This window comes from Serinus canaria, chromosome 6 (assembly GCF_022539315.1).
Source record: "Serinus canaria isolate serCan28SL12 chromosome 6, serCan2020, whole genome shotgun sequence".
In the NCBI taxonomy this organism is placed as follows: Eukaryota; Metazoa; Chordata; class Aves; order Passeriformes; family Fringillidae; genus Serinus; species Serinus canaria.
Window position 1 is genome coordinate 30,236,998 of NC_066320.1, and position 27,104 is coordinate 30,264,101.

The window sequence follows — 27,104 nt, forward strand, 5'->3', positions numbered from 1 at the left end:
CAGAGTGATTTTCTGTTAAGAACTTTCAGATATAAGGGTCAGTGGGGCCTGGGGAGCTTTTTGGTACATATGGTTTTAAATCAGAGTCAGATTTACAGTTCAGGGATTATAAATCCCTCCCAAGCCTTTGAGACTTCTGTTTAAATGCAGACAATTAAATTCTGTTTATCTTCACTAATTCAGGCATGCACAAATGCACAACAGGTTAGTGACAGTTATTTTAATATTGATTCAATGCATTTAATAGAACACACTTGTTCTATAGTGCACCTGGATTCCTCTATTAAGTTCCATTTTTCTCTGTTTGTGGAATTGTATTCATACAAAAAAATTTGAGTAGAACATACTTCAGCTGGATGATCTTTGTAGATCTGAGTCTGCTGGGGATGGTTGCTCCTTGTAATTTTCCTCTGGTAGCATTTTGAGCCCAAATTTAAAATCCAGGTTGTTCCAAGCCTGATCCAGCCTGGCCTTGGACACTTCCAGGGATTCAGGGGCAGCCAAAGCTTCTCTGGGCACCCTGTGCCAGGCCCTCACCACACTCACAGGGGGGAATTTTTTTTCCTATTATCCAATCTAAACCTTTCAGTTTGAAGCTGTTTCCCCTTGTTCTGTCCCAACACACTCTTGTAAGAAATCCTTCTCCATCTCTCCTGTAGGTTTCCTTTAGCATCTGATTCCAAAGAGAGACCTTGCAGCTAAAGCTGTTGTGTCTCTGATGAGGAGCTCAGAGCCAAGCCAGCAGCCTGGAGCTCCCTGTGAGCCCCTGGCCTCAGTGCCTGCTGCCCACCCAGCTGTTAAATCTCTGGGCACTGTTTGCTTTGCCCTTGCTCCACCACCTTTGCTTCCTCCAAGCCCTTGCAGGATGAATTCCCTTTGTTTCATCACTCCCAGCCCAGTCTCAGGGCTCTGTGCTGGGGCCAGTTCTGGTCAAAATTTTTATTGATGATATGGATGAGGGGATTGAGCCTTTCATCAGTAAATTTTATAAATAAATCAATTTCATCAGTAAATCTGCATCTGACACTGAGCTGGGAGTGTGTGTCCATCAGCAGGAAGGCAGGAGGGCTCTGCAGGGAGACTGGAAGGGCTGGGTGGATGGGCAGACTCTGACAGGATGAAGTTTGATAAATCCAAGTGCCCAGTCCTGCATTTTGGCCACAATAACCCCTGCAGTGCCCAGGCACAAAGGGACCTGGGGGCACTGTGGACAGCAGCTGGACAGGAGCCAGCAGGGAGCCCTGGGGGCCAGGAAGGCCAAGGGCTCCTGGCCTGGAGCAGGAATGGAGTGGCAGCAGGAGCAGGGAGGTCACTGTGCCCTGCCCTGGCACAGGTGAGGGCACACCTGGAGTGCTGTGCCCAGCTCTGCCCCTCAGCTTGGGAAGGACCTTGGGACACTGAGCACATCCAGAGGGGACAACGAGGCTGGAGAGGGGCTGGGAACACAAACCCTGAGAGGAACAACTGAGGGAGCTGGGGAAAAGGAGACTCAGGGGTGCCCCCATCACTCTCACAGCTCCTGAAAGGTGCCTGTGCTCAGCTGGGCTGGGCTCTGTCTCCAGCAGCACTGACACAGCCAGAGCACACAGCCCCAAGGGAAATACAGCATGGATGTTGAGAAAAAGTTTTTTTTTTTATAGAAAGGGTGATAAAGTTCTGGGATGGCTGCCTGGGAAGGTGGTGGAGTCCCCATCCCTGGGTGTGTTTAACAAAGCCTGGATGTGGCACTGGGTGCCAGGGTTCAGTTGGGGTGTTGGGTCTGGGTTGGACTCAATGATCTTGAAGGTCTCTTCCAACCCTGTGAATTCTGTGGTTTTGAATCCCTCCTGACTCCCAGAGCCTCTCTGTGGCTGGGTTGGTGACTCAGCTTGAAGCCCTGCTGCCTCAGAACCTCACAGGAGACCTTTGTAGGACCAGGCTGAGCTCCTGCAAAGTTGAGCTCTGGTTGCCCGTTTGAGCTCCAAAAGGGCAACCAGATCCAGCCCTGGGCCAGCAGGTGAGGCTGGCAGCTCAGGGATGAGCCAATGCCTCTCTCATCATCCCAGAAAAGCTCCCAGTGAAGTGGTTTATTCCCACTCCAGATGGGCTGGAGCCAGAAAGGGAGTGTTAGCTTGGAGGAATCCACGGTGTGCACTTCATAAAAAGAAGCTTTCAAGAGAGGAATGTGTGAGCTAATGCAGTCCCAGGGCAGCAGTAACTCGTGCTCTGACAGGTTCTATGTCTGAGGCTGATTACCTGCCCCTGCTTGTCCATGCTGATTGTCTCCTGCCAAGGGAATGCACAGCTCTGAGTGGTCAAGAGGCTCAGCACTCCCAGGCTGGCAGGGAATAGCTTTCCCCAGGTGTGCAGGCAGCCAGGTGGATTGCAATCACATTTATTTAGAACAAGGTCAGCTGGTGTCCAAGCTCCCCTTGCATAATGCACCGGCAAAAAATAGAAATAGAGCAAAAAAAAGTTTCAAATAACAGCAACAGGCAAAAGCATCAGTATGTTATAATGTCCTTGCCTCTTGAATTAAAAATTCTAAGGGAGATTTTGAAATCTATAGCAAAGAAGTTTTATTTTTAAAGAAAGCAGGGTGCACATTTACAGGGAGCAGCACAGATTGACTGTTCAGGGGTTGAGTGATTGGCATCTCATGGTCTCTTACACTCTGGTTTTATGTCTGAAAAATTTATTTTCACAGCCTGTATAAATGACATTCTCTAGTTTATCTAAAGAACATTGCCTTTCAATTGGCATCCAGGTGTCCCAGCGTGCTCAGCCATAAACTCCTCCACAGAGATCACACATCTGAGCTGTTAGAAACTTTTGTTAAGAGGGAAAAAGTGTGCTCCTGAGCTATTGGAAAGTTCAGGGGGTGTAAAGTATTTACTGCTTCAATGAACATTTGGAAATCAAGTGTTTCGTTACAATGGTCTGAGCTGGCAGCTCCCACTTTGGGAGTGTGACAGTAATGAAATTACAGTGAAAGTGTGAGATAGCTGACAGTGTAATTCCCTCTCAAACACAACTTCCAGTTCAGTGTCAGCAGATTTCCTGAACAAAATAGTAAGGCCCAAATGAAAATATTCCTAGAGGAGGCTTGATTTTGGGGGCAGAAGGAGTACAGGGGAGAGAAGGAGGATGATTTCTCAGCACTCCAGGTGGAAGAGACCCCAGGAGAGCTCTTGTCCAACCTTCTGCTGTGAGAGGGTCAGCTCTGGGGTCACACTGGGCTGTGCAGGGCTGCCTGTGGTCTGCTCTTGGGAGCCTCCAAGGGTGGAGGAGCACAGGCTGCTCCCCTGACCTTACCAGGGAGAGAGTTCTACCAGGCACTGGAGTCTAGAGCCTGGAAATCAGGAGGAAATGGGACCAGTGGTGGCCTTTGGGACAATTCTCTTTCTGTGAAGAGGCAGGAATGCACAGCTTTGGGTTTTGGGGGCAGAACTTTGTCATTGCCTGCTCTGCTTTGGGGGAGTGCTCCATCCTGTCCTGATGGAGCTGTCCCAGCTGATACAGGATGTCTCTGGGAAGAGTCTGCAGGCTGGACACTTTTAGGAAGACAGCAGCCAGGAATTCTGGCTGGTGTGGCCCCCACTGCCTGCCCTGCATGGGGAAGCACAGGACAGGTTTCCTGTTTGTTTCCCATTCCTTGCAAAGATGCAGCAAAGGACAGGAACTGAGCTCCGGCTTCAGCTTTAATCACTGAAAATTGCTGAAGAGCAGCAAAATGATGGTGAGGAGGAGCAGCCTGAAGAGCTCAAGTGTTGGCACACAGTCCCAGGATGTTCCAGCTCCACTTTCACATATCCCAGTTTCAGTTTAACCATGTCTGACCAAAGCCAAGAACTCTGAATATTGTATAATCACATCTCAAGTTGATACCTGTTAAAGCAGGTGTGTGTTATTAATGCTGGATTTCTGGAAGCAATTTCAGCTCTGTTGATAAGTCCTCAGGGCTTTCTTCTTCTTTTTTTATATTTTTTATTTATGTTTAACTGATTGTATACAAATATCAATGTTTATTGGCCTGTGGGAATGTAGGAGGTGGGAATTTTGGGTTTATTTACTTGTTGATGCTGACCTGTTTGAGGGATTTAAAAGTAGTATGTAGGTATCCAAAATATGATTAGCTTTTCAGTATCTAATAATCATTGGGTTAAACTTTATGGCTATTTAATAAATTCCCTGAGGAGAAGGTATTTTTAATCTAAATTGTCACAATGTGATGGCTTATTTTCATATGTTATTTTCTGTGCATAGTACATACTGATTTTAATTGTTGTTTACACAAAATTTCATACACTTTAACAAAGTCTGTTGAAATATCTAAATATTTACCAGGCTACAGAGCTGCATTTAGGATTGATTTTTATCTGTGAATTTTGACCAGCTTGGAATGGAGACTGGTGTTTTAAAACCTGTTTCTCATATCCAATGCTATTGTAAATGGAAATGTTTAATTTTAAAGCATTTTAGGGAATAACAGCAGGCTTTAAGACTGTACACTCAACTGAGTGGTCTTTACCTTCAAAACCCAGTTACTATGAAGGAGACTCTCTTATGACTGCAGGTTACAAGTGTGGATCCAGAGTAAATACTTGATTTAGTGAGAGAATATTCTGAGTTCTTTGAAATGTTATTCAAGATATCCTAAAGAGTATTTATAATTTACTGGAAATATTTGCTGTTCCCAACTTATTTTTCTTTCTCTATTGATAGTATTTGATGTGTACTTACTTTAGCTTGCAATAACCCGGTGTGTAACAGTTATTTTCCATTTCTTTTGAACACTTTCAGGTTAAGTAACCAGAGGTTAGAATATATTCTCTACAGAAATCCTTTGGGGATTTCTCTGGGGACACTTGTTTGGTCCCCATCACTGTTGGTTCTGTCAGGTGCAGTCACATAATCCCAGGATTTATTTTGGGAACGACCTTAAATCCCACCCAGTGCCACCCCTGCCATGGCAGGGACACCTTCCACTGTCCCAGGCTGCTCCAAGCCCTGTCCAGCCTGGCACTGGGCACTGCCAGGGATCCAGGGGCAGCCCCAGCTGCTGTGGGCACCTGTGCCAGGGCCTCCCACCCTTACAGGGAACAATTCCTTCCCAAAATCCCATCCATCCCTCTCCTGTTTCAGTTTGAATCCAACTCCCCTTGTCCTGTCCCTCCATCTCTTGTCCCAAGTCCCTCTCCAGCTCTCCTGGAGCCCCCTTGGCCACTGGAAGGGACTCCAAAGTCTCCCCCAAAACATATTAACTCTTGGTGCTTGGTTCCCTAAAAAAAGCTTGAGAAGCTCATTCCCTGGAAAACCACTTTGGGACAGACCACTGAGATTATTCTTTGGAAATATTTGAATTTCCATCTGAAGGCTGAGAGTCCTTGAGAGAGCTGGCTAAGAACCAACAGCACTGCAGGGCTGGGCCCATCCATGGGTGCAAAGGCATGAGCCCAGCCAGCATTTTTGTGTCTCTGCCTGTGATTAATGGGCTTGGGATATTTCTGCTCCAGACTGGACTAAACCTGAGCTGACATATATTTCCAGCAGACTTTTCAAAGCAAGGAGCAGCCTGGTGTGGGGGAGAAGGCACAGAATCAGGCCCTTCACCTTCATCTACCTCACAGCAGCCCCCAGAGGTTTATTTTATTTGGACTGTGATGGTGAAAACAAATTCACTGCTCATGCAGGTCGAGATCTTATCAGGCAAACCTTAGTGAAAAGCACATTTTACATTCAAGCTATGAATGCTTGAAAACAGAGGCTTATAAGGACATTGCTGACAAGGTTTGGCATTGCAGCAGGGCTGGTTAACATGATCTTGTTTTTAGGGTAAGGATTTGTATTTGGTTTTACACAGTAATGCCTTGAAAAAAAAAGAGGGAAAACATTACTTAGGACGAGTCATAAAAATGCTTTAAAAATGCTATTAAGATTTAGGGCATAATGCAGATCCTATAAATCTGCTCTGCATTCTTTCACGAGGAATGACTGACTTTTATGAAAACTGGGGACTGTAAATCAAGAACCTAAATAAGGGGGAATTTTGACATGTAAATATAGATTATACATTAGCTGAGCCCAGACTTGACTGCCTCCTGGTTCCAGGGGGGCCACACAAAGCAGGCATTTATTCTCCTGAGCAACACTTTCACCTTGTAAAAGCTGCTAGGCAAAAATACAGTTTATCATTCCTCTGGGGAGACACTTTTTTTTTTCCTAGTGATTTGGGAAGGGGATTTGCTTGCTCTTTCACTCAGCCCTGATTTTCTGCCTCCCTGTTCACTCATTTCTTGTTCAGGGCTGTGTGTGTGTGTTTTTGAGGAGATGGCAGTGCTTCTGAAAGCAGTCCTGGGGCTCTCTGAACACAGATGTTGGATGGAAGGGTAAACCCAACTGGAGGGTTAAACTCAGCTAGAAGGATAAACCCAGCTGGAAGGGTTAAACTCAGCTAGAAGGATAAACCCAGCTGGAAGGGTTAAACTCAGCTAGAAGGATAAACCCAACTGGAGGGTTAAACCCAGCTAGAAGGATAAACCCAACTGGAGGGTTAAACCCAGCTAGAAGGATAAACCCAGCTGGAGGGTTAAACTCAGCTAGAAGGATAAACCCAACTGGAAGGTTAAACTCAGCTAGAAGGATAAACCCAACTGAAAGGTTAAACTCAGCTAGAAGGATAAACCCAACTGGAGGGTTAAACTCAGCTAGAAGGATAAACCCAACTGGAGGGTTAAATTCAGCTAGAAGGATAAACCCAACTGGAGGGTTAAACTCAGCTAGAAGGATAAACCCAGCTGGAAGGGTTAAACTCAGCTAGAAGGATAAACCCAACTGGAGGGTTAAACCCAGCTAGAAGGATAAACCCAGCTGGAAGGTTAAACTCAGCTAGAAGGATAAACCCAGCTGGAAGGTTAAACTCAGCTAGAAGGATAAACCCAGCTGGAAGGGTTAAACTCAGCTAGAAGGATAAACCCAGCTGGAAGGGTTAAACTCAGCTAGAAGGATAAACCCAGCTGGAAGGTTAAACTCAGCTAGAAGGATAAACCCAGCTGGAGGGTTAAACTCAGCTAGAAGGATAAACCCAACTGAAAGGTTAAACTCAGCTAGAAGGATAACCCAACTGAAAGGTTAAACTCAGCTAGAAGGATAAACCCAGCTGGAAGGTTAAACTCAGCTAGAAGGATAAACCCAACTGGAGGGTTAAACTCAGCTAGAAGGATAAACCCAGCTGGAAGGGTTAAACTCAGCTAGAAGGATAAACCCAACTGGAAGGTTAAACTCAGCTAGAAGGATAAACCCAACTGAAAGGTTAAACTCAGCTAGAAGGATAAACCCAGCTGGAGGGTTAAACTCAGCTAGAAGGATAAACTCAACTGGAGGGTTAAATTCAGCTAGAAGGATAAACTCAGCTGGAAGGTTAAACTCAGCTAGAAGGATAAACTCAACTGGAGGGTTAAACCCAGCTAGAAGGATAAACCCAGCTGGAAGATTAAACCCAGCAAGAAGTATAAACCCAACTGTGTGTGTGTACCCAACCAGTGGGTACACACACACACACACACCCTTTTCCAGCCTACACAGGTGGGGTTTGCTGTTTCTGAAGCTGTTTTAAGCAGCAGCTTCCATTCAAACCAGCTTTCAAAGTGCCAAGAGCCTTCCACCACCTTATCATCACAAATTCACTCGACCATTTGCATCTCTGGCCTGGGTTCAATCATTTTTGTGCTGCTGCCTGGTGTCCAGCCATAACTCAGCTGTGGGGATGGTGCCCAGGGAACACTCCCCTGCCCCTGCAGCTCCTTATCAGGGCAGCCCTGGCACAGCAGCCAGGCTGGCTTCACCTTATCTGCCTCAGGCTTCTATATTTAACCAAGGAGGGCTCTTTGTGGCTGAGCTAGCATCAAGCATGGCTTGACTGGAAGCCTGGCTTTTAGAGAAAGGGCATCTATCAATTTTATGTGGCATTTCAAAGCAGAAAGCATTTAATAACACTGAGAGACAAAAGAGGGATTCTGTCTTCATGCACAACCAGCCAGCTAATGATTAACTTCTCTTAATACTTGATAGGTTAATGTAGAAAAAGCCCCCCAGCAAGCCCAGTGCCATGGCCTGGTTCACAGAGGTGTGGAGGAGTTCTCTGCACTGCCTGAAGTGAAACCTGAGTGCAGCAGGTGGGCAAGAGTATGTCACACACTTCAAAAAATGCATGCAAGTCATGCTAAACAGCCTTTGAAACAGGAGGGTTGGGGCAGCAGGGAGCCTCCACCCTGCAGGAGAGAGCAGTGGCTGCAGACCGGGACTGGAAAGAAGGTGGAGACTGAAGGAGAGTAAGTTTAGATGAGATATTAGGAAGAAATTCTTCCCTGTAAGGGTGGGCAGGCCTGGCACAGGGTGCCCAGAGCAGCTGTGGCTGCCCCTGGATCCCTGGCAGTGCCCAAGGCCAGGCTGGACAGGGCTGGGAGCAACCTGGGATGGTGGAAGATGTCCCTGCCCATGGGATGGGACTGGATGGGCTGTAAGGTCCCTTCCATCCTAAACCCAATCTGTGTTTGTGAGAAGGACCTGCTGAATTTGTTCCCCCATCAGATTAAGAGAGACAGAGGGAAAACCAAATTCCTCATCCTCCTCCTCCAGAGGAAAATGCCTTCATATCTCCAGTTTCCTTTTATGAGAGCACAATGCAAATGAGGCAGAAAAAGGCATTTTGACTTGCCAGTGCATTCCCAGAGAGTTGGACCCCTAATCTGATTCCTCATGAGGGTGGTTGTTACATATATTCTCAAAAATAATTCTTTATAAGAAAGTTAGTTGTGATATAAATCTTTCTTTCTTTTTTTTTTTTTTGGTGAGCTGTGAGCAGCTGTACCTTTGTATGTGCAGAATGGAAACCTGGAGCTGAGTGCCCCTGGCCAGAGATCCCTGGGGGTTTCCCTGGGCACCTTCTGAGATCTGTTTGCACCTCAGGAACATTGCCTGGGGCACCCAGAGAGCACTTGGGGCTCACTTTTCCTGGGCTTTCCTGAGCTGCAGTCCCAGCAAGGTGCAGCCCCTGAAGCTGCAGCTTCTCCTTACATTTTGGCCTGAAGCTCTTCAGAGGTGTGTGAACTCCTGAGAACCCAGGCTGCACTCAGGACATGGGGCTCTGATTATTAAACACTTTTTCAATGTCTGTAGCAGCTTTCACCCAAGGACACTGCAATGCTCTCATGATTAACTGCTCACTCCACACTCTGTCCCTGTAGGAAACACCTGGGGAAGCCATGGCAGCTCTGAACACCCTTCCCCAGCAGTGGTGGAGAGGGACCTGCTCTGAAATCTCATTTAAAGTGCCTCAGCAGCTCTGCTCTCCAGCCCTGCACTTGGACTGGCCCCTGTCTATAGCATGATTTAAACCAAATACAGATGCCATGCCACAGAAACACAACATCCCAACCCTGCTGGATGGCTGTGCAGGGAGATGAGGGGCACTGGCAGGTTTAGGGCACTGGGGTGTGATTTGAAAACCTGCTTTCCAGCATTTCCCTTCCATCAGAGAATTTTGGAGGGGAAGATTAAACCAGCTCTGTCTCTCTGTTTCCTACATATTTTTGTTGCTTTATTAGACTTATTGTGCTTGAAACAAAAAGGGTTTCTCCTGCAGAAACAAGCACTAAAGAGGGAGCTCTGTCCCACTGTAGCCCATGTTCAATTGCTTCCACTGAACTGAGAGCCAGCAGTGGCTACAGATCTTGCCTGAGCTCCCTTGCCTTGTTTTAGGGACCTCCTGCAGCACAGGGAAATCTTTGCCAACCTTTTGAACACCTTTGTGTCAGTTTCTTTTCCATACAGGTGGTGTTTAGAGGGAATTTGGTTTATTTTCCTTTATTTATTTTGTTTTTTTTCAGTTGCATCTGTCCTACAGCCTCCAAACTCCAGGTGAGTTTGTTGTCTGTGTAACTGGATTTTGCCTTTGCATGTCTTTGAAAGCAACTGTCAACACCAGTCCTGAAGTTTTCTACCTCCTTTCAGACACAGCTAAGCCTAAAACCACAGAGCTGCCCTGCCAGCTTTGCTGCATGGCTGGGGTTTTACAGCCAGATCACCCCTAGGTGTGACTGACAATTCATAAACCCCAGAAGCTGGGGGTGGAAGGGGCTGTGAGGTCAGCAGTTCCATTTCCCTGCCAGGGTGGGATGTGCCACAGGTGTGCCAGGAGTTCTGTGCCAGGGGTGGGTGTCATTAATCACTGCTTTTCTGAGCCTAGGACTGAGCCCTGCTGGTTCTGAGCACCAGCACCACCTGAGAGCAGTGGGAGTCCAGGCTGGCCTGCTGTCCCCAAAGCTGGGACAGGATGGTGTGAAAGGTGATCTCCTGTGATCAGCACGGGGTGAGCTGGGTTGCTCACACGGGGCAGGGCTGGGATTGAGACACTGCTGACCCCGATAGCTTCATCTGCCTGTGTTTAAATCAGGGAGGATTTCACTCTGTGCATTCAGTTTGTTCTTCCCCTCCTCAACAGTTCAGCACTGTGCAAATCACCAGGGTCTCTTCTTATCATACCTTTTGCAGAGGACACTTCAAGCTATTCATATCATATCTATGATAGATATCTATGGTAGATATCATATTTTTCTTCAGCTTATAGAATTAGGGTTATTAGGGTATTTTTGTCTTTTTTTTTTTTTTAAGAAAAACTAAAATTCTTTTACTCTTTACTCTTAATATATCTGACACAAAGAAAACAGAATTAAAGCAAATAGTAACTCAACTTTTACCACAACATGAAATCCTGTTTGCACTCTGCACATCAACTGTTGACATTAACTGGCAGATATGCCACTTCCATGCCAGGGTTTCATTCTTGGAACATGAGATCAGTCTGACTCTGTGAAAATAAACACTAAAGAAAACATGCTCATTAAAGTGCTCAGCTCATAAAGGCCCAGTGCTCAGAAACCTGGGCAGCTGCTGCCACCCCACCGAGGCTGTCTCAGCTCTCCAAGCTGTGTTTTTGCAGGTAACCAGCCTGCTCCCATTCCTGTTTTGAGTTACAGAGCTCCAGTTTCCCCCAGCACTGTTTGCAATGACCTCTTTTCTCCATTCTGCAAGTGTCAGTTCTTTTACTATTTCTCAGCTGTTTCCATGTCATGATAACCTGGCACTTCCTTGGCTTGTTTTGTTACAAAGCTGGAGACTTGTTTTCCTTGAGTTGTTTCCTTCTCTTTTTGAGCTTCCCCAAGCCCAGAAATGACCCCACAGGCTCCTGCCCCACAGCAAGGTCCAGCCTCCTCTGTGCCTACTCTTCCTCCACAGAACCTTTTACAGAAGTTAAATGTGGCACAGGCTGCTCTTGCCTGGGGCTCAGAAGATGCTGGGATATAAGAAGCAGGGCACAGGAAATATGAAGAAAAAGGAGAGGGAAATCCTCTTCCCTAGAGTTACAATTAAAGCTAAATAGAGAGTCCTGAGTTGAAAGGTAGAGAAATTAATTTTGTTTCAGGTGGAACTCCTTTTGGAGGGAAGTGTTGAAATGAGAGAGCTTTGGCCTTAAGAAAGTTTTTATGCTCAACTAAGTGGTAGCTGAAAAATTGCTTTAAATAATTTCAGTTAAACTAGTGAGCAGGGAAATCAATTTCCTTTCAAAATGATGTGGTGGAAAGGCAAAGCCTTGGGTTACAGACAAAAAGAAAAAGTAAGTGCCTTCCATTTAATTCCTTGTGCCTGTCATACTTCTGCAGCCATCTTTGAGATTTACAGAGCAGATGCAGTGGTTTGAAGTGCCAGCTCACCTTGCCTGACCTCCCACGTAAGGCAGGTCTGGGAGCCTGACCCTGTAATTTCTGCATCAGGCACCTCTGTGTGTCTGAGCTGGAACATGTCCCTGAGATATCCATCAGCTCCTGACTGGGGGGCTGCAGCAGAGGAAATCCATCACATCCTTAGGTAGCTGAGTCTAAATCACTGAGATAAGCCTGCACTTCTAAGGCTTTCCCTGAAGACAAGACAGCAGCAAGAATTTGCAGGGGAGGCCAGAGCTTGTGGGAGGGTGAGAGGCTGCAGATCCTGCCAGTTTTTTTCCTGAAGTTGGGAAATGGGGAACATGCAAAGTGTTGCTCTAATTCCAGTGAAATATAAGTGCAACAGCATTCTGCAGAGGACTTAGTGGGAAATGTATCCAGGAAATTAAAGGGCTTTGAAAGACCAGTGGGCTTGGGTTTATTAATGATTTGGTTTTCAATGATGACAGTATTTGAGTGATCAGGCTGTAATGCTATAGAGAGAACAAATTAAAACCACTCTGGGAAAAGGGAAAGGATCCTACCTCTGAAAGCAATTCTATTTGGTTTTATACTAGCTGAGTACAGCTCATCTTCTTCTGTCCCAGCTGTTTCAAAAACTTATTTTGACAGTATTTCACTTAGGAGTTTAACATTTGAGAGCCAAATCTGGTGTCTATACCAAAGGCTTCAGTGAAATTCAAGCCAAATTTAAAAAGAACAAAGTTGTCTGAGGTGACATTACATGGAATAAATTTATTTCATGCTAACAACTTTCAAATGATGTTACTCTCTAGTAGTGATAAACACAAACCCACATTTCAGTTTTGTTGTTCTTTTTATCTATATAAACATAGTCAGAGCTTCTCAGGCCTGAACATGAAGTTCTGTCTGGGATACTTACATTAGTATCAGAGAATATAGTTTCTTTATTATTTAAGTAATGTAGTTTTTACCAAAATTTGAACACAGGTGCTGACTTTTGAGCCATCCAATGGCTCTGTATGTTTTTACATAAATATTTTTATATATTTTAACATATTAAAGAAGTTTCTTGTATTTCCCCCCTCTTATTTACCATATTTTTACTACAAATGTTCTCTAATATTACTACATTTTTGCTTCACTCCTTTTCCACCTTCCACTTTCCTCAGTACAGATCCTAGCTAGTTCCTAGCTCAACACTTCTCCCTTCCCATCCAGAATCTCATTAACAGGGATGCAAAACAAAATAGATTGTGCTGGCTTTGTTTAAGGGCAATTATTTCAAATGCAGTTGACCTGTGCTCTGTGGGTGAAAAGACATTTTTCAGACTTCTAAACAAGGGGCTAGGACTATGTATCTGATCATTAAAACACCTACTGTGCCTGAGGTAAAAAGAAATGAAAATGTAACAAAGATGAAAGCTGTCTGAGTACCTGTGGCATGAAGACCAAGGAATTCAGGGAGAAAAGATGAACAAGAGAGAATGGAAAATAGTTATTCATTAACCTATCAACATGCATTCTTTTTTTGGGAGGGGGGTGGAATTTATTAAGAAAAATTAAGCAGGATATCATCTGAGGAGACACAAAATACTAAAATACATAAGAACTTTGTCTTTTAGATGAATAATGTAATTAAGGAAATATATTTTGTTAGCAGCCTAACGTCAGGACTGTGGACTAGACTCATTAGTCTGTGGTAGCTGCCTTGACCAGTCCATTCTGACTGGAAGGATTTTGGCTGCTTAGAGCTGCTCTTCTGAAACTTCTATTGTCACCAGTACTATACTGGGAATCATAAAAACCAGGGAACTTAGGGCTCCTGTGCATAACACATCAGTGCATTAGAAATCCTCATTCTGAGATCCCAATGCTGCTTAGAATGAACCCAACTGGAAGGGAATTACACAGAATTCCTGCACAGAATAGCAGGAACGTGCTCTGCAGAGCATTTGGCTACAAAGATGTTCACTTCAAGGCATCTATTGTACCAAAAATATCAAGACTTTTTTTTCCTAGCAGGCAAACAGGAAAGAAAATGTACAGATTGCTGTCCTATGGAAACTGTAGAGAGCTGCTGTAAGTCAGGAGCACCCTGATTCCTCTACAGTTACTGGTGCTGCCTCCAGAGCAAAACTTTTCCCTGAAAAAGAACTTTTTAAGCCTCACAGCAGAGGTTGGGTTTATTGCATGAGCCACTAACTGTTTAAAAGTTGGGATGCTCTGCCAAACTGATTGCCTGGTTTAGGCTAAGAGGCAGCAGCAGGTAGCAGCTCTCCCCTCCCATTTCTGGCTGATGGGTCTGGTGGGCTCTCAAGCCCTCCTTAATCTCTCTGCACGCAGGAGAAGCACAGGACCTACCATGTTGTCAGGCAGAGTGTTGGAAATATGAAGTAAAATGTTTATTTTCCAAAAGCAATTAGGTGTGAGTGAGGCCCTGTCTGGTTTGGGCTGTGCTTCTAAAGGCATGGGTTTGAATTTGGCAAGTGCTGGCTAAGCCAGTGCATGACAAGATCTAAAAATGAAAGCCCAGAGTTTGGAAAGCAGCATCCAAATAACTCCCAGTGGTGTCTAAACCATATCTGGAAGGAAAATAAAATCAACCTTATGCTGCTCTTATAATAAAATTAATCAATATTAAATTAAAATTAGTTTTCATTAAAGTAGATTAGCACTAATATAATCCTCTGACTCCGAGAATACTTTGAAAGTACAACTTAGCTATTAGATCACAGTAAGAATTCAGAAGAAAATTGTGTACAGCCTCCATCTACATTAGCTTGGAAGTTTTTGGGTCTGTTTTCTTATGCCCTGCTTCCACTGCTTCTTTTATTTTGACTGCTTTGTGGGGTATTGGTAATTATTACTGAAGCAAAATGAAAATAAATCACAGCTTTTCCAAAAGGTTATAGGAAGTATAGACTCATAGCCTAGGAAACCTCCCCAAACTCATGCCAACTACACAGCCTGTGGCCACAGAAGTGTTTTAGGAAATTTGCTTTCATTTCTCTTAATTTTAGGCATCATGAGGTGCTTATTAAGATGTGTAATGCCGGGGTGACCTGCCTCTGCTTTCCAAGTGCAGTTAGCTGAGACAGGCTGGGGTTTGTGCAGTTGTCTGCTGGGAGGCTGAGGGGATGCAGGTGGGAGAGCAGCCAGTGCCAACCATCACAGCAGAGCTCCTGGAGAGGGAGGCCCAGGTGAAAAATGTGACCACATCCCTGGGTCACCTTTCCTCACCGTGCCTCCTGCTCTGGAGGGGAGCCTCGCTGTTCAAAGCTTCACATTGTACCCACAGCCTTCCTAAACACCATAAAACACCACAAACCACCCTCTGCCTCGGGGTGGGTGGGCAGTTAAAGCAAAGGCAAACAGCCAGCAGTGCCAGGTTGTGTTTTTTGAAGCAGTGGGCAAGATGTGCTTCCAAAGGAGGGACCACAAAGATGTGGGAAACACCTGCAAGGCTTTGTTGCATGGGACCCAACAGGAGTCCAAAGCCCACCTGCGAGTTGTCTGCAAAGCTGCTGCAACAACATCTGTAAGGCAGGGAAAAAATGCACCCCTTTATTTATTGGTGATGTTTTGTTTGTGCAAATGAGATGGGCACACACCAGTCACTGTAGTGTGAGGGAAAATCACCTCCCCATCATCACTGGGCAAGGACTAGGAAAAAGGCCAAAGGTGGTGGCTGTCCTCTCCAGAGCAGCCCAGGATGGCACGTCTGTACCCATGGGTGTGACACTGCCCTGGCTGTGTGCCTGGGGTGCTCTAAGACCTCTGTCTCGAGTCTGACTTGCTAAGAGCCCTGCAGGTCCAGCTGGGATTCACAGATGGCAAGCTGACAGCATATTTGTGTCAAACTCACCTTGTCTCGTTTCATTTGATGTCTTGAAAATATCATCTCGAGTGGGAAGGAAATAAACTTGTTCCATAGGAACAAGTAACTTTATAGAACAAGAATATAACCATTCCTAGATTAAGGCCAGAAGGGAATATTTGACTTCCTATGTAACCCAGGGCAGACTGCATTATTCCACAAAAGGATATGTTTTAGAAAGACATCCACTTTTGTTTAAAAGTTTTAAGTGATGGGGAAACCATGCATGAGAAGTTCTTGCAGTGACTGACTGCTACCGAGGAAAAGTCATCACCCATTTTCCACTTTGAATTTATGTGCCTTCAGCTTCCAGTCTTTCAGTCTGTCTTTGTTTAATATGCTTCATTTTAAAAATCCTCTAGTATCTTTTTTTTTTTTTTTACTCTATATTAGGGTCAAAATAGTGGCAGGTCACCTTTGGAAGTTTAAATAGATCCAGCTTCTACAGTTATTCAAAATTTTCTAGAGGTCATATTATCCTTTCATCTGTGTTTTGGCCTGCCTCCAGTGTTTCAGTAACAGGAGTAATAGACACATTTCTTCCAGATTAGATCTTTTAATTTCTTATTCCCTCTACATTTCTTTATGAACTTGCTGCTGGGCTGTAGCATGGTTGACACCTTCCCAGCTGATGAGCTGCCATGAGGAGCAGCACACTTGGCGAGGCAGGGGAGCTTCTGCTGCAGCCCAAGGCTTTGGGAGAAATGAAAGGGAAACAGCCCCTTCTCCCTGGGTGTCCTGAGCCTGGTGAACACAGCCAAGAGCACAGTAAATTAGAATAAATAGCCCCACACTGAGGGAGCCCTGTGCCCACAAAGGGGGTTCAGTGCTAGGAGAAGGTTTGATTTTATTCATCTACATCTGTAAGAGCTTAGGAAAATGCCATGGTTACGTAGAGTGCTGGCTGTTAATGTCACTGCATCCCTATCAAACCCATCCCAGCAGTGCTCTGGAGTCCAGCTAGGAGCTGTGGAGGTCTCAGACCACAGAGGCTGTTGGTTTTGTCAGAAGGCTTTCCCTGGGCTCTGCCTGCAGGATCCAGCACCTATTTGAGCCATGTTTTACCTGGCCTCTCTTCCCCCTGATCTGAGCAAACTGGAGGCTGTGTAGCCATGACTGGTGTGGGAGTAATTCTGAGGGAAAAAACAGAATCTGCAGGGAATTTGGGGTAGGTGTGGTGCTGGTGGTATCTGCCCACAAACACACTGTGTAGTCATGGCTCCAACAACCAACTTCCTGGGATATACAAAGATAGATCCCTGCCTGAGCTGGCTGAAGCTGACCTGAATCTTTATAGACTTAAACAAACACCTGGTGGAAAGAGTAGGAAATATCTGAAGGATCTTTGAGTGCAACCAGTCCCCCAGCACTGCCAAGGCCACCACAAAACCATGTCCCCAAGGGCCACATCTTTAAAATCCCTCCACAGGTGGTGATTCCAGCTGTGCCAGGGCTGGACAGCCCTTCCCATGAAGAGATTTTTCCTAATATCCAATTTAAATCTCCCCTCTTTTAAACATTTTAACCTGTTTCCTGTATCTGCTTAGATCTATTTCTTTTGGTCTTTAAATAACCCACTGGTGCTCTTTGGGGTTTTTTTCAGCCCTGTAGAAATGGAAGGTAGGCTCTCATCCTGAGGCTTTTCAACATTCTCTTTAGAGGCTCTTTTCAGAAAGCATGACCCAGAAAAACATCAGGCTTTACCTTTATTGAGTTCTCAGTGACAATCAGGAGCAAACCCATCCTTTCAATGCTGAACTGGATAAGCTGGATTGAATAATAATTGCAGGGTAATTAATAAATTATCCCAGGATGCAATTTTTACAAGTTTGCTTTTCATAGAAGAACACTGAACACACATCATTGAGCTTCTCCTGGTTTTCCTCTGTTTTCTCAGAAAAAGAACCCCAAAAACCAAACCTCCCTTTATTTGAATAATTTCAAAAATCCAAAATTAAAAAGCCTAAAGAGATGATCTGAGGCTGAGGAGACATTCACAAACCCTGGGATTTTGATAGGTTTAAAAAATAGATGAAATGTTTAATCATTTGAAGTTTTCTTTTGACTCAAGAAAATGGCTTTTTTGGGTCTCTATTGATATTTCATTGTAAGAAAGAAAAGGCAGGGTTAATGTCTGTCTCCCATTCTGGGACATGGGTTCAGGTCATCTTTTGTGATCTGCTCAAATATTTTCAGGGTCCTACAGAAGTCAGAGAATCTTTCTTCTCAAGGTTGGCTCTCTCAAGTGGCCTCCCCCCTTCTGCTATGCTGCAGAAAGGTGTGCAGAGCTGTGTGTCTAGTCCTGTAAAACATGGAATTCTTGGAATTCTCAGTCCAAGGGCTAATCTTTCAGCTGGCAGAGGCAAATTAAATGCCCCAGCAGTAATGGGACATTATTCTTGTCCTGCTGCTCCTGGGATGATGTGACCATGGGCAATGTTCCATCTGGTGCAGTACACCACAGCAAAGGCAAATCAGAAAAGAATAATAATTCTAAAAGCATAATAAAAAGTAAGTAAGGCTGTCTGGAGCTGAGTTACTGAACTTTAAACTAGGCCTTAGGGCCTTTACTAGCTAGCACAGTTTCTTAAGGCACTTAAAATATATTTTATTTACTTAAAACTTAAAAAACCCTGCATTTCTACTTCACATCTATGTGGCTTAAGATATCTTAATTTCTCTAAAGGCTCTAATTCAACCTCTGCATTCATCTCTCTCTGAGGAGCTCAGAGAGGTTTGCATTCCAACATGTCCTCCTCCTCTTAGAGCCACGGTGATTAAACAATTCCTTTCTCTCTTTAGGCTCTGCAAATTGTTCTTAAGGAGTGGCATGATAAAGACCTGCCCTGTCAGGGAGGAGAAAATGTTTCAGGGGACATGCTCTGGGGAAATCTGCTTTGCTTAAGGAGTAATACAAAAAGTTGTACAAGAAGGAGCAAACCCAAGGTGTATTATCACAATCCTCGGGGTGCAGGGGCTGCTCTCATGCTCTCTAGGTTTAGGAGACTGGAAAATGGCAGATTTGTGCTCATTATGTGACAGACAAGCAGAAAAACTCTTTAAAATGTTGTCTAAATTCTTTCAGTCTGACAGGTAAGGGATTGCTCTGTTTGGATTAATGAGCCATTACTACAGGATGTCCCTGCAGGCTCAGGTTTTGTTCCTTTCCTCCTGGCAAGCTGTAGCATGATCCAGGTATGCAAGAGCCAAAAGCATCGTTTCCATCTTCCCTGTGTCACACAATCAACTGCTGGAAGGTCAAACAAACAAAACTCTGCAGTCAAACTCCTGTCCTGCTGGCACTAGAACGTGGACTTGGGGAAGGAAAGGTCACTTCAGCTTTTTTGTACAGACACTGAAGGGGTTATTATGTTAAACTGATAATATTTGTTATCAAAGGCATGATTGGATCCTGATTAGTAACGAGAGATGGAACAATAAAAAAAAAAAAAAAAATACAGAAGATGACAGCAACAGTGATGCAACTAGCCAGCTAACTTCACAGTGGCTTCTGAATCCTGCTGGTGGAGGATGGTGCTGTGTCTGGGCCCTCTTCCCCAGCAGCAATTCTTCTCATCTTTCCCAGTCCAAGAGCATCCCTGGGTGTGCTGAGCTAATGCCAGCAGTGTCTCTCCTTTGTGGATCAAATAGCAGGAATTGAAATGAGCCTTCCTCAAATTCTCTCCCAGGATCTCCTCCAGGCAAAACTTTGAGGTTTGCATAACTCTGAAAAGTAATCTGACTTGACTATGGCAATGAAAATGAAGCCTCTTATTTGTACCAAAAAAAGATATATTTGTTTTTAGTAGCATTTTTCATTTCTAATATGTCACTTCTGTCTTCCCCCTGTTTTTTGCCTCTTGCTGTGACTTTCCCCTCTTTTTAAGGATATTTTTACACATACTGTTCCAGGCATGCTGAGACAAGAGTCAGATATGTGCAGAAGTTTATCAGAATGCATGAATTTGGTGTGGTCAAACAAAACATTTCAGTTACTGGTCTGAATGTGTTGTTGAAAACTGGAGGATTACATGAATAAATGGAAAAATCAATTTTCTTTTGTTTCATGAAGCATTCCCAGAAGCTTCAATAAGGACAATCCAAAAGAAAGGAAAACAAAATAAAATAATGTCCTTTGCAATTAATAGGTAAAAATGTGGTTTTAATACAATATAACACACTGCTAGAAGAGAAGAAAAGCAGCTATCATCATTTTTTAGTCAAGGCAAAGGATTTGTGTGACAGTTTTCATTGTCTCACATGAGAAAGTTTAGTTTGGAGACAGCTACAGCCACAGAGATGCCAGAATGTTGCACCTTCTGCCTTTAGAACCTTGTGCTAGCAGAAGGTTTAGTTCAGGACTACTAGATCTGAAAGTTTCAAGAGACAACTTTTGCCTCAAAAGTGAATATTGAATAACAAAAAAAAAAAAAAAACATTTAATAAAAGATGTGCATAGGTCTTAGTGATAGAGCTGTGGCTTCATGGTGGATTCTTTTGAAACCCTTGGCTCTAGAAAGTTCTGTATGATAATCCCAAATTCCTGCTGCTCTGGTGTGTCTCAAACCATCAGAGACATGCCCTGCCTTGAAGCAATCATTCTCTCCTCATTCATTTTTGGGAGAGGAAAGAGAAAACCATCGAGCTGCACATTATGGATTTAAACCCAGAACTGTCAGAGGGGCCAGAGCAAGAGGGGAGCTGCTAGGACAGGCTGGGAGGTCAGGCAGGATCCCATCCATCCCTGCTCACAGCTCCAACACCCAGAGGAAAATCAGCCAGGCCAGTGAGAGGAATGGTGGATTTGTCTTTCCAAACCAGCTGTGGGTCTACTGGGAGATAAAAGAAACAATGGGAAGGATTCCTCTGATTGATGAATGGAAAAAGATATTTGCTTTTAGAAATAAACTTCAGGTTTGCTGATAAATGAAATTAGACATTGAAAGATGAAAGAAACAATGGGGAAGAAAAACCCCTAAATTCAGTAAGAATTAAAAATTAAAAGGGAGGGTTATATATTAGAGGGGAAATCTCTGGTATCAGGAGTATCAAGGAGTCTGAACCTCTCAAGCACCACAGCCAATGGGGAAAGAGAGAAGGGAAATGCAGATGAGAAATTGGGATAAAAAGAGAGGCTGCATCCTCTAAAAATTCGAGAGATCCCAGGGGAATGCCCCATGGCCTCTGCCTTTATTCAAATAAAGCCAGAAATGACTTCACTGTCTCCTTTTTTGGAGAAACTCCTCTGGTGTTTGTGGAATAATTTTCCTAACACCAGCATCAGTCAGGCCCAACATCAGCCAGGCCCAGTATCAGCCAGGCCTGGTATCACAGGCCCAACATCAGTCAGGCCAGCATCAGCCAAGCCCGGCATTAGCCAGGCCCAACATCAGTCAGGCCAGCATCAGCCAGGCCCAGTGTTAGCCAGGCCCAACATCAGCCAGGCCCAACATCAGCCAGGCCAAGCATCAGCCAGGCCCAGCATTAGCCAGGCCCAACATCAGCCAAGCCCAGCATTAGCCAGGCCCAACATCAGCCAGGCCCAGGCATTAGCCAGGCCCAGCATCAGCCAGGCCCAGCATTAGCCAGGCCAACATCAGCCAGGCCAGCATCAGCCAGGCCCAACATCAGCCAGGCCCAGCATTAGCCAGGCCAACGTCAGTCAGGCCCAACTTCAGCCAGGCCAGCATCAGCCAGGCCCAACATCAGCCAGGCCCAACATCAGCCAGGCCCAACATCAGCCAGGCCAAGCATCAGCCAGGCCCAGCATCAGCCAGGCCCAGCATCAGCCAGGCCCGGCATAACCAGGCCAGCAGCAGCCCCAGGCCAGCATCAGCCAGGCCCAATATCACAGGCCTGGCATCAGTCAGGTCCAGCATTAGCCAGGCCCAGCTTCAGGGCCCCTTTGTGGGCTCTGGGGTGGTGGAGCACAGCCTGTGCTCCTTGATGTTCCATGGCGTAATGCCCCGTGGAGATGGAGTTAATATCAGAGAGAGCAACAAGGGATCAGAGCCTTGAACCAAAGGGGCAGCTTGATGTGATTTATTGGGAGGGTTGAATTTCTCATTAATGTGTCATGGAGAAAAAGAGCTTTAGAGAACCAGAAGTTTTTCAGCTTCCTATGGCCTGGGCTGAGTGTTTGCAGTGGGATGGGCAGGCAGAGGATGTCCTTGTCCCACATTGCATAACCAGCCTGCAGAGAAAAGCACCTTTGCCATCCTGTGTGCCTCCTCAAGCCTTTACACTCTAATCCTCCTCATAAATTAAGAGGCAGTAATCACCTACTGCTCCCCCAAGTTTCCTGCTCCCGTTTGATGTCATTGTGCTTAATTCATCCTTTACACTGGGGTTAAGCCTGGCTTGCTTTTTTTAGTGCTGCCCCTATTTAATCTTCTTAATTTATGTGGCGTGCTGATATTTGTTTAGAACTCTAAAATAGATATAAATAGTAAAATGGAGCCATCCCTGAAACAAAGAGAACTCTGTTTGGAAAGAACTGGAAAGAATCCTCTTTGTCTGCTCTGAGGAGATGACATTCATGGGGAATTGTGTAAGGAAAAAAGGATTCACTTTGTCTTAGGTTGTTTTTTAAAGAGAAAATGGAATATGGGAACAGTTTTTTGGTATCTTTTTTATTAGTATTTCATAGAAATACAAAGACTAAAACTCCCTACAAATAGATGATATCATCTAGAACACCTCTGTGTTATTAGATTTTGTTTATTAAAAAGAAGATGCCTTCAGAAACAAAACCTGCATCATTTATTGACAAAACAAGACAGAATCAGCTATCAATTCTAGCTCTCCAACCCATAACATTGACTGAATTAAAGATATTACTTCAAAAGAGAATTCTCTAAGTTTTCCTGCAATCTTAGGACAGGCAGCTGAATGCACAGTGTTGATGGGAGAGATGGAACTGAAAATGGCAGAATAACATCCCCCTACACAGGATCCACAAAGAAGAGAAATTAAACTGTCAGAAGTGTGGCTTTTATTTTAATTATTGTAATAACTACACTGATTTTAGACTGTTGTTCAACTGAGCTTTGCTAGTTAGGTGTAGATTCCTTTCTGTCTTCCTGACTCATAAAGTTCCTACATTTTAGACAGGATCTAAATGACATTTTTCAGTGGAATGATCTCAACTTTTTTTTTTTTTTTTTTTTTTTTTTTTTTTTTTTTTTTTTAAATGTTGTCTCAATCTCACAATTGTCCTTTTAAACAGCAATTTACCAAAGCTGGTTATGTAAGTTTGTTAGGCCTTGGGCTGGTTTTTTATATAATTTTGTACAACAATATCTGCATTACACATAAATGGAACCTTATTACTCTGCATAGATTTGTGTTTTTCAAATACACAGTGCTTCTCAAAGAGCCCCTAATGCTCTGGTTTTTTGGGGTTTTGTTTGTTTGTTTTGTTTTTGGTTGTTGTTTTTGTTGGTTTTGTTGTTGGGGTTTATTGGGTTTTTTTTTTGGTGATAATTATTTATGAAAAACACCAAGAATTACAGACTTCTGTGTTCAAGTCCTGTGCAGCAGAAATGCAATTTCTTAGAGATCAGCCAAAAAGGAGAATCATGAAGTCTTCTTAGAATATTTAGGTGTTTGGTTGATGGTGATTTCGTCAGTTGATTAAATTTTGTCAAATGGAGGATAAATAACCTCCAAGGAGCAATGAGAGAAATAGCTCCCCATGGCTTATATCAGTGTATAGCAGGCAGTGTTCTCAGCTTTCTGTATTCCTTTAATCCAAACTCGTGTTTGAAATTCCTCCCTGGGAGGGTGGGAGGCCCTGGCACAGGTGCCCAGAGCAGCTGTGGCTGCCCCTGGATCCCTGCAGTGCCCAAGGCCAGGTTGGATGGGGTTTGGAGCAGCCTGGGACAGGGGAAGGTGTCCCTGCCATGGCAGGGGTGGCACTGGGTGGGATTTAAGGTCGCTTCCAACCCAAACCATCCTGTGATTCTGTGCAATTTTAGACAGAGCACACCTTGTGACTCCTGCCCTGATTGGTGCCCAGTGACCATTCCCAGGTTACCAAGGGCAGGTCAGCTCCTGGCTCACCCCTTGGTGGTGCCCTCAGTGCTGCTGAGCCAGGGAAACCGTGTTGGCTTCCCCACCATCTGCATTGGGAGTGCCCCAGTCCACGGAGGGCTCTGACTGGTTCCTCTGGGCATGCTGTGCCCAGCACTTCCTTACAGAGACTCCTCAGCTGGAATTAGCACGTATAGAGGCAGACTGAGAGCATTTGCATGTCTGCTGCTGGGCTGAGTGTGTTTGTCTCAGGCTGGCACCATCACCATTAATAATCCTGCTGTAATTGAGACTTGCCTTTGACATCACCTCCCGCCTGACTAATAGGATTGTGTCTCCTTATTCTCCCCCACTATTTATTCCTGTCTCCCTGATCAGCCTGAAAGGGAGCCCAGCAGCATGGCACTAAAACCAAGCTGACCTGTCACAGAAACCAAGCTTTTACCCAGGAGCCCTTCTTGAAGGAGTTGGGGGAGCAAGGTGGCACCTCCTGCTCTGGTGCATGGTGGAGCTCTGGGACTTCTGCTGTCACCCATGACTTTGGGAGTCAGTTTTTTTGCTCTTGCTTTGCTTTCACCATAATTGTTCCCATCGAGACAGTATGGGATTTTTCAGACTTCCAAAATCTGAAGGTTAGCATTAAATTCTCTCAGGATGTGTAAATGAACACGTGAATTGTGGAATATTTAAATTGTGTTCTCAGGGTAGTTTAGAACATAGAACGCATCCTTCATGATGCTATTTATAAGTGTCTCAGTTAAAACAGCCAGCTGACTCTGTGGCTCACAACATATAAAGCACTTTCCTCATAGTGTTTGCATTTATGGGAATATTTTTTTTCCTATACTTTGTCATGCACTGAATTTGAATGACTGATCTCTTGCACGATAACTGATGTGGCTGTGATACAGCTGGCAGGCAACCTAAGACATTCTTTAATTTTTAAATAAATATGGTAAAATAACAGTGATTGAAACCGTGGCTATATTAAACTTGGTATAAATAACCTGAATTACATAAAGACAGCTATAACCTCATAACTTAAATTCACCTATGGATTCTGTAGCACTTAATGCATTATTTTAAAAACATTTCTAGGAAGAACATACTAGCTGACTCCCATGGCTTTGCTTGGAGGGACTGAGGAACCTTTTGCCCCTTAAGTCACCTGTAGTTTCTTCAAAGTGTAAAGAGCAACAGGACATCATGTTTTTCTATATGCAGACAGGCTACTGAATAATAAGATACATTCAGCACTGAGATTATTTTTTCCACTACAAGAAACACGTAATATTTCCACTGAATGCCTGCATGAAGGCACAGCTGGTGTAAATCAGCAAATTCCCATCAACTCCTTACTGGATGCAGTGCAGCTTTAGGAAGTGCCTGGCATTGTTATCAAAAGGGTAAACAAGAGATCAGCCAGAAACCTCAGACACAACTAACACTGTAAATTCAGTGGGACGTGGTGCAGAAATTTTGTGTGAATTTATCCAAAACAGCTAAACTGTGTTTTGTTTTTTTTTCCTTACACCAGAAATGGTATAGCCATGCCATATGCACTAGAGTAGAAAAAACACATAATTTAAGAAGTATATATTGCTTAACATGAGTGCTATTCCAAACATGCAGCATAAATCCTGCTCCTCGTTTTAGCAGCTGTAGCAACCCCAGTTCCCTCAGGAGCAGTGGAAGTCTTGGCTCGCCCTCCCCTGTCCTGCACCTCCCACTCCCACCCCTGGAGTGGGGTGAAAGGATTTAGGAGAGATTTACTGTGCAAGGAGCCTGGGCCTATCTGTTTAATTCCAGAGCTGCTTTCCCTCTGCAGAAGGAAAGCTCAGAGCCTTTCTTTGTGGTGTAAAGCTTCTCTTGATTAAAGCACTGTATTAATTAACTTTTGTGCTCATGGCTTTGACTGGTTATGGTGATGGTCCTTCTGCTTCATCTGCTGTTGTCCATGCTGGCATCTCCAGGGCTTTCCATCATGGGAAGTATTTGGGTGCTGTTAGATTTATATCTGAGTGGGTCTCAAGTTGGGATTTTTCATATTGTTCAGGGGAGTAGGATGCCAAATTCCCACCTGGCTGATGAGATTGTAACGTTTCCTCTTCAAAAAGGACTCTTGTGTCTCAGCTGAAGGATTTCATTCACACTAGGCAGAAATTTTACAGGTCAGAGACTGTTTTCATGTCTGCTGTCATAGGTGAACAGAATAAAAATAGATGATAAAATTCTTTTCTTTATAATCAGCCTGATTGCCTTGACTTCACAACTTTTGAGAAGGTCTGATGGATTCCTTTGGGTGCTGCAGTGCCCTTCCCAGTACCAGCTGCCCTTCTACACATCAAAATCTATAAAAAAAAAGGTCCACAGGTTGTACATAACATTGATTTCTGTCTCCTAAATAAGATTATTACTTGGCTGAAAAATCACTTCCACCTATAATATTCTGTGTAAAAAAACCAACTGGGCTTCCATGTATGCTCTCTTGTTTGAGTGGAAAAGGGTAAAGGTGGCCTGTCTGATTTTATTTCCTTAAAAATTATATATTTCCTCTCCCTTTCATGTTTTTGTGCAGATTTTGTAATCCCTGGAGACTCTGGATTTAACTGCATCAGGCAGAAAGTTTCTCCCCTGCATCCCTGAAGCTCAGCAGCAAAGTTGTTCCAAGCACCTGGAAGGTAAGAACAGGTGTTGTCATTTTTCTTCAGCACAATTTAATTTTTTTCAGAGTTATTAATAACTAGAATGGTAGATTTCCATCCTTGTGTTCTGGTTTGCTTCAGAGCTTCCAAAAGGTCACAAATTATCTAAAGTTTCAGGAGAGACTCCTGCTCCTTCCATGAAGGCTGTGCAACTGCTGAAGCTGTGAAATTGGACTTAGACCCAGATGGGATGACAGAAGGACATTTTATTGAGGTTTTCATGGGGGTAAAAAAGAGAAAATAAAGGGAATAAAACTCTGCTTCAGCATCCTCAACCTGCTGCATGTGATTTACTGATCTCTCTGATTTACTGATCTCATTGTGAACACCCACAGTAACCTTTGCTCCTGTTGAGCAGAACTGAGATGTGCATATAAACCACAGCTGCTTTCAGCACATAATGAGAATAATTTATAGATCAGGACTGTAGATGGCTTTATTGTGCAGTCACCAGCTCCATGAGGCAGAAGCTGCTTGGAATAGCCTTGATCATGGCATGGAACCATCTCCCAGAGTGACCATTGCAGCTCCTGCTCACTTGCCTGTTGCCATAGAAGCCCTTTGTCCCCAGCAGGACCCTGGTTTTGGGGAACTAAACAGATTAGGGGGGTTTTTTTCTATATTTTCCCTGTTCTTTTGCCTTTGGCCAGCACTTTGCTACTGCCTGCACTCCTCTGATCTTCAGTAGAACCTGATGTGCTAAATCTCTTCCACCTCCACCTAATCTGTGCCATGGCAGCAAGAGCAGAGCATGCCAGGAGTGAG

The 27,104-nt window shown here is 44.3% G+C and overlaps 1 long non-coding RNA gene across 2 annotated transcripts in view; it reads left to right on the forward strand.

The window, feature by feature from the left end:
- Nucleotides 1-27,104, forward strand: part of LOC127059763 (uncharacterized) — a 34,810-nt gene that overhangs the window by 5,890 nt on the left and 1,816 nt on the right. For both annotated transcript variants that reach the window (XR_007777912.1, XR_007777911.1), the window contains one exon: nucleotides 26,213-26,315. This is a non-coding gene — a long non-coding RNA (uncharacterized LOC127059763). The remainder of the gene's footprint in view (nucleotides 1-26,212; nucleotides 26,316-27,104) is intronic.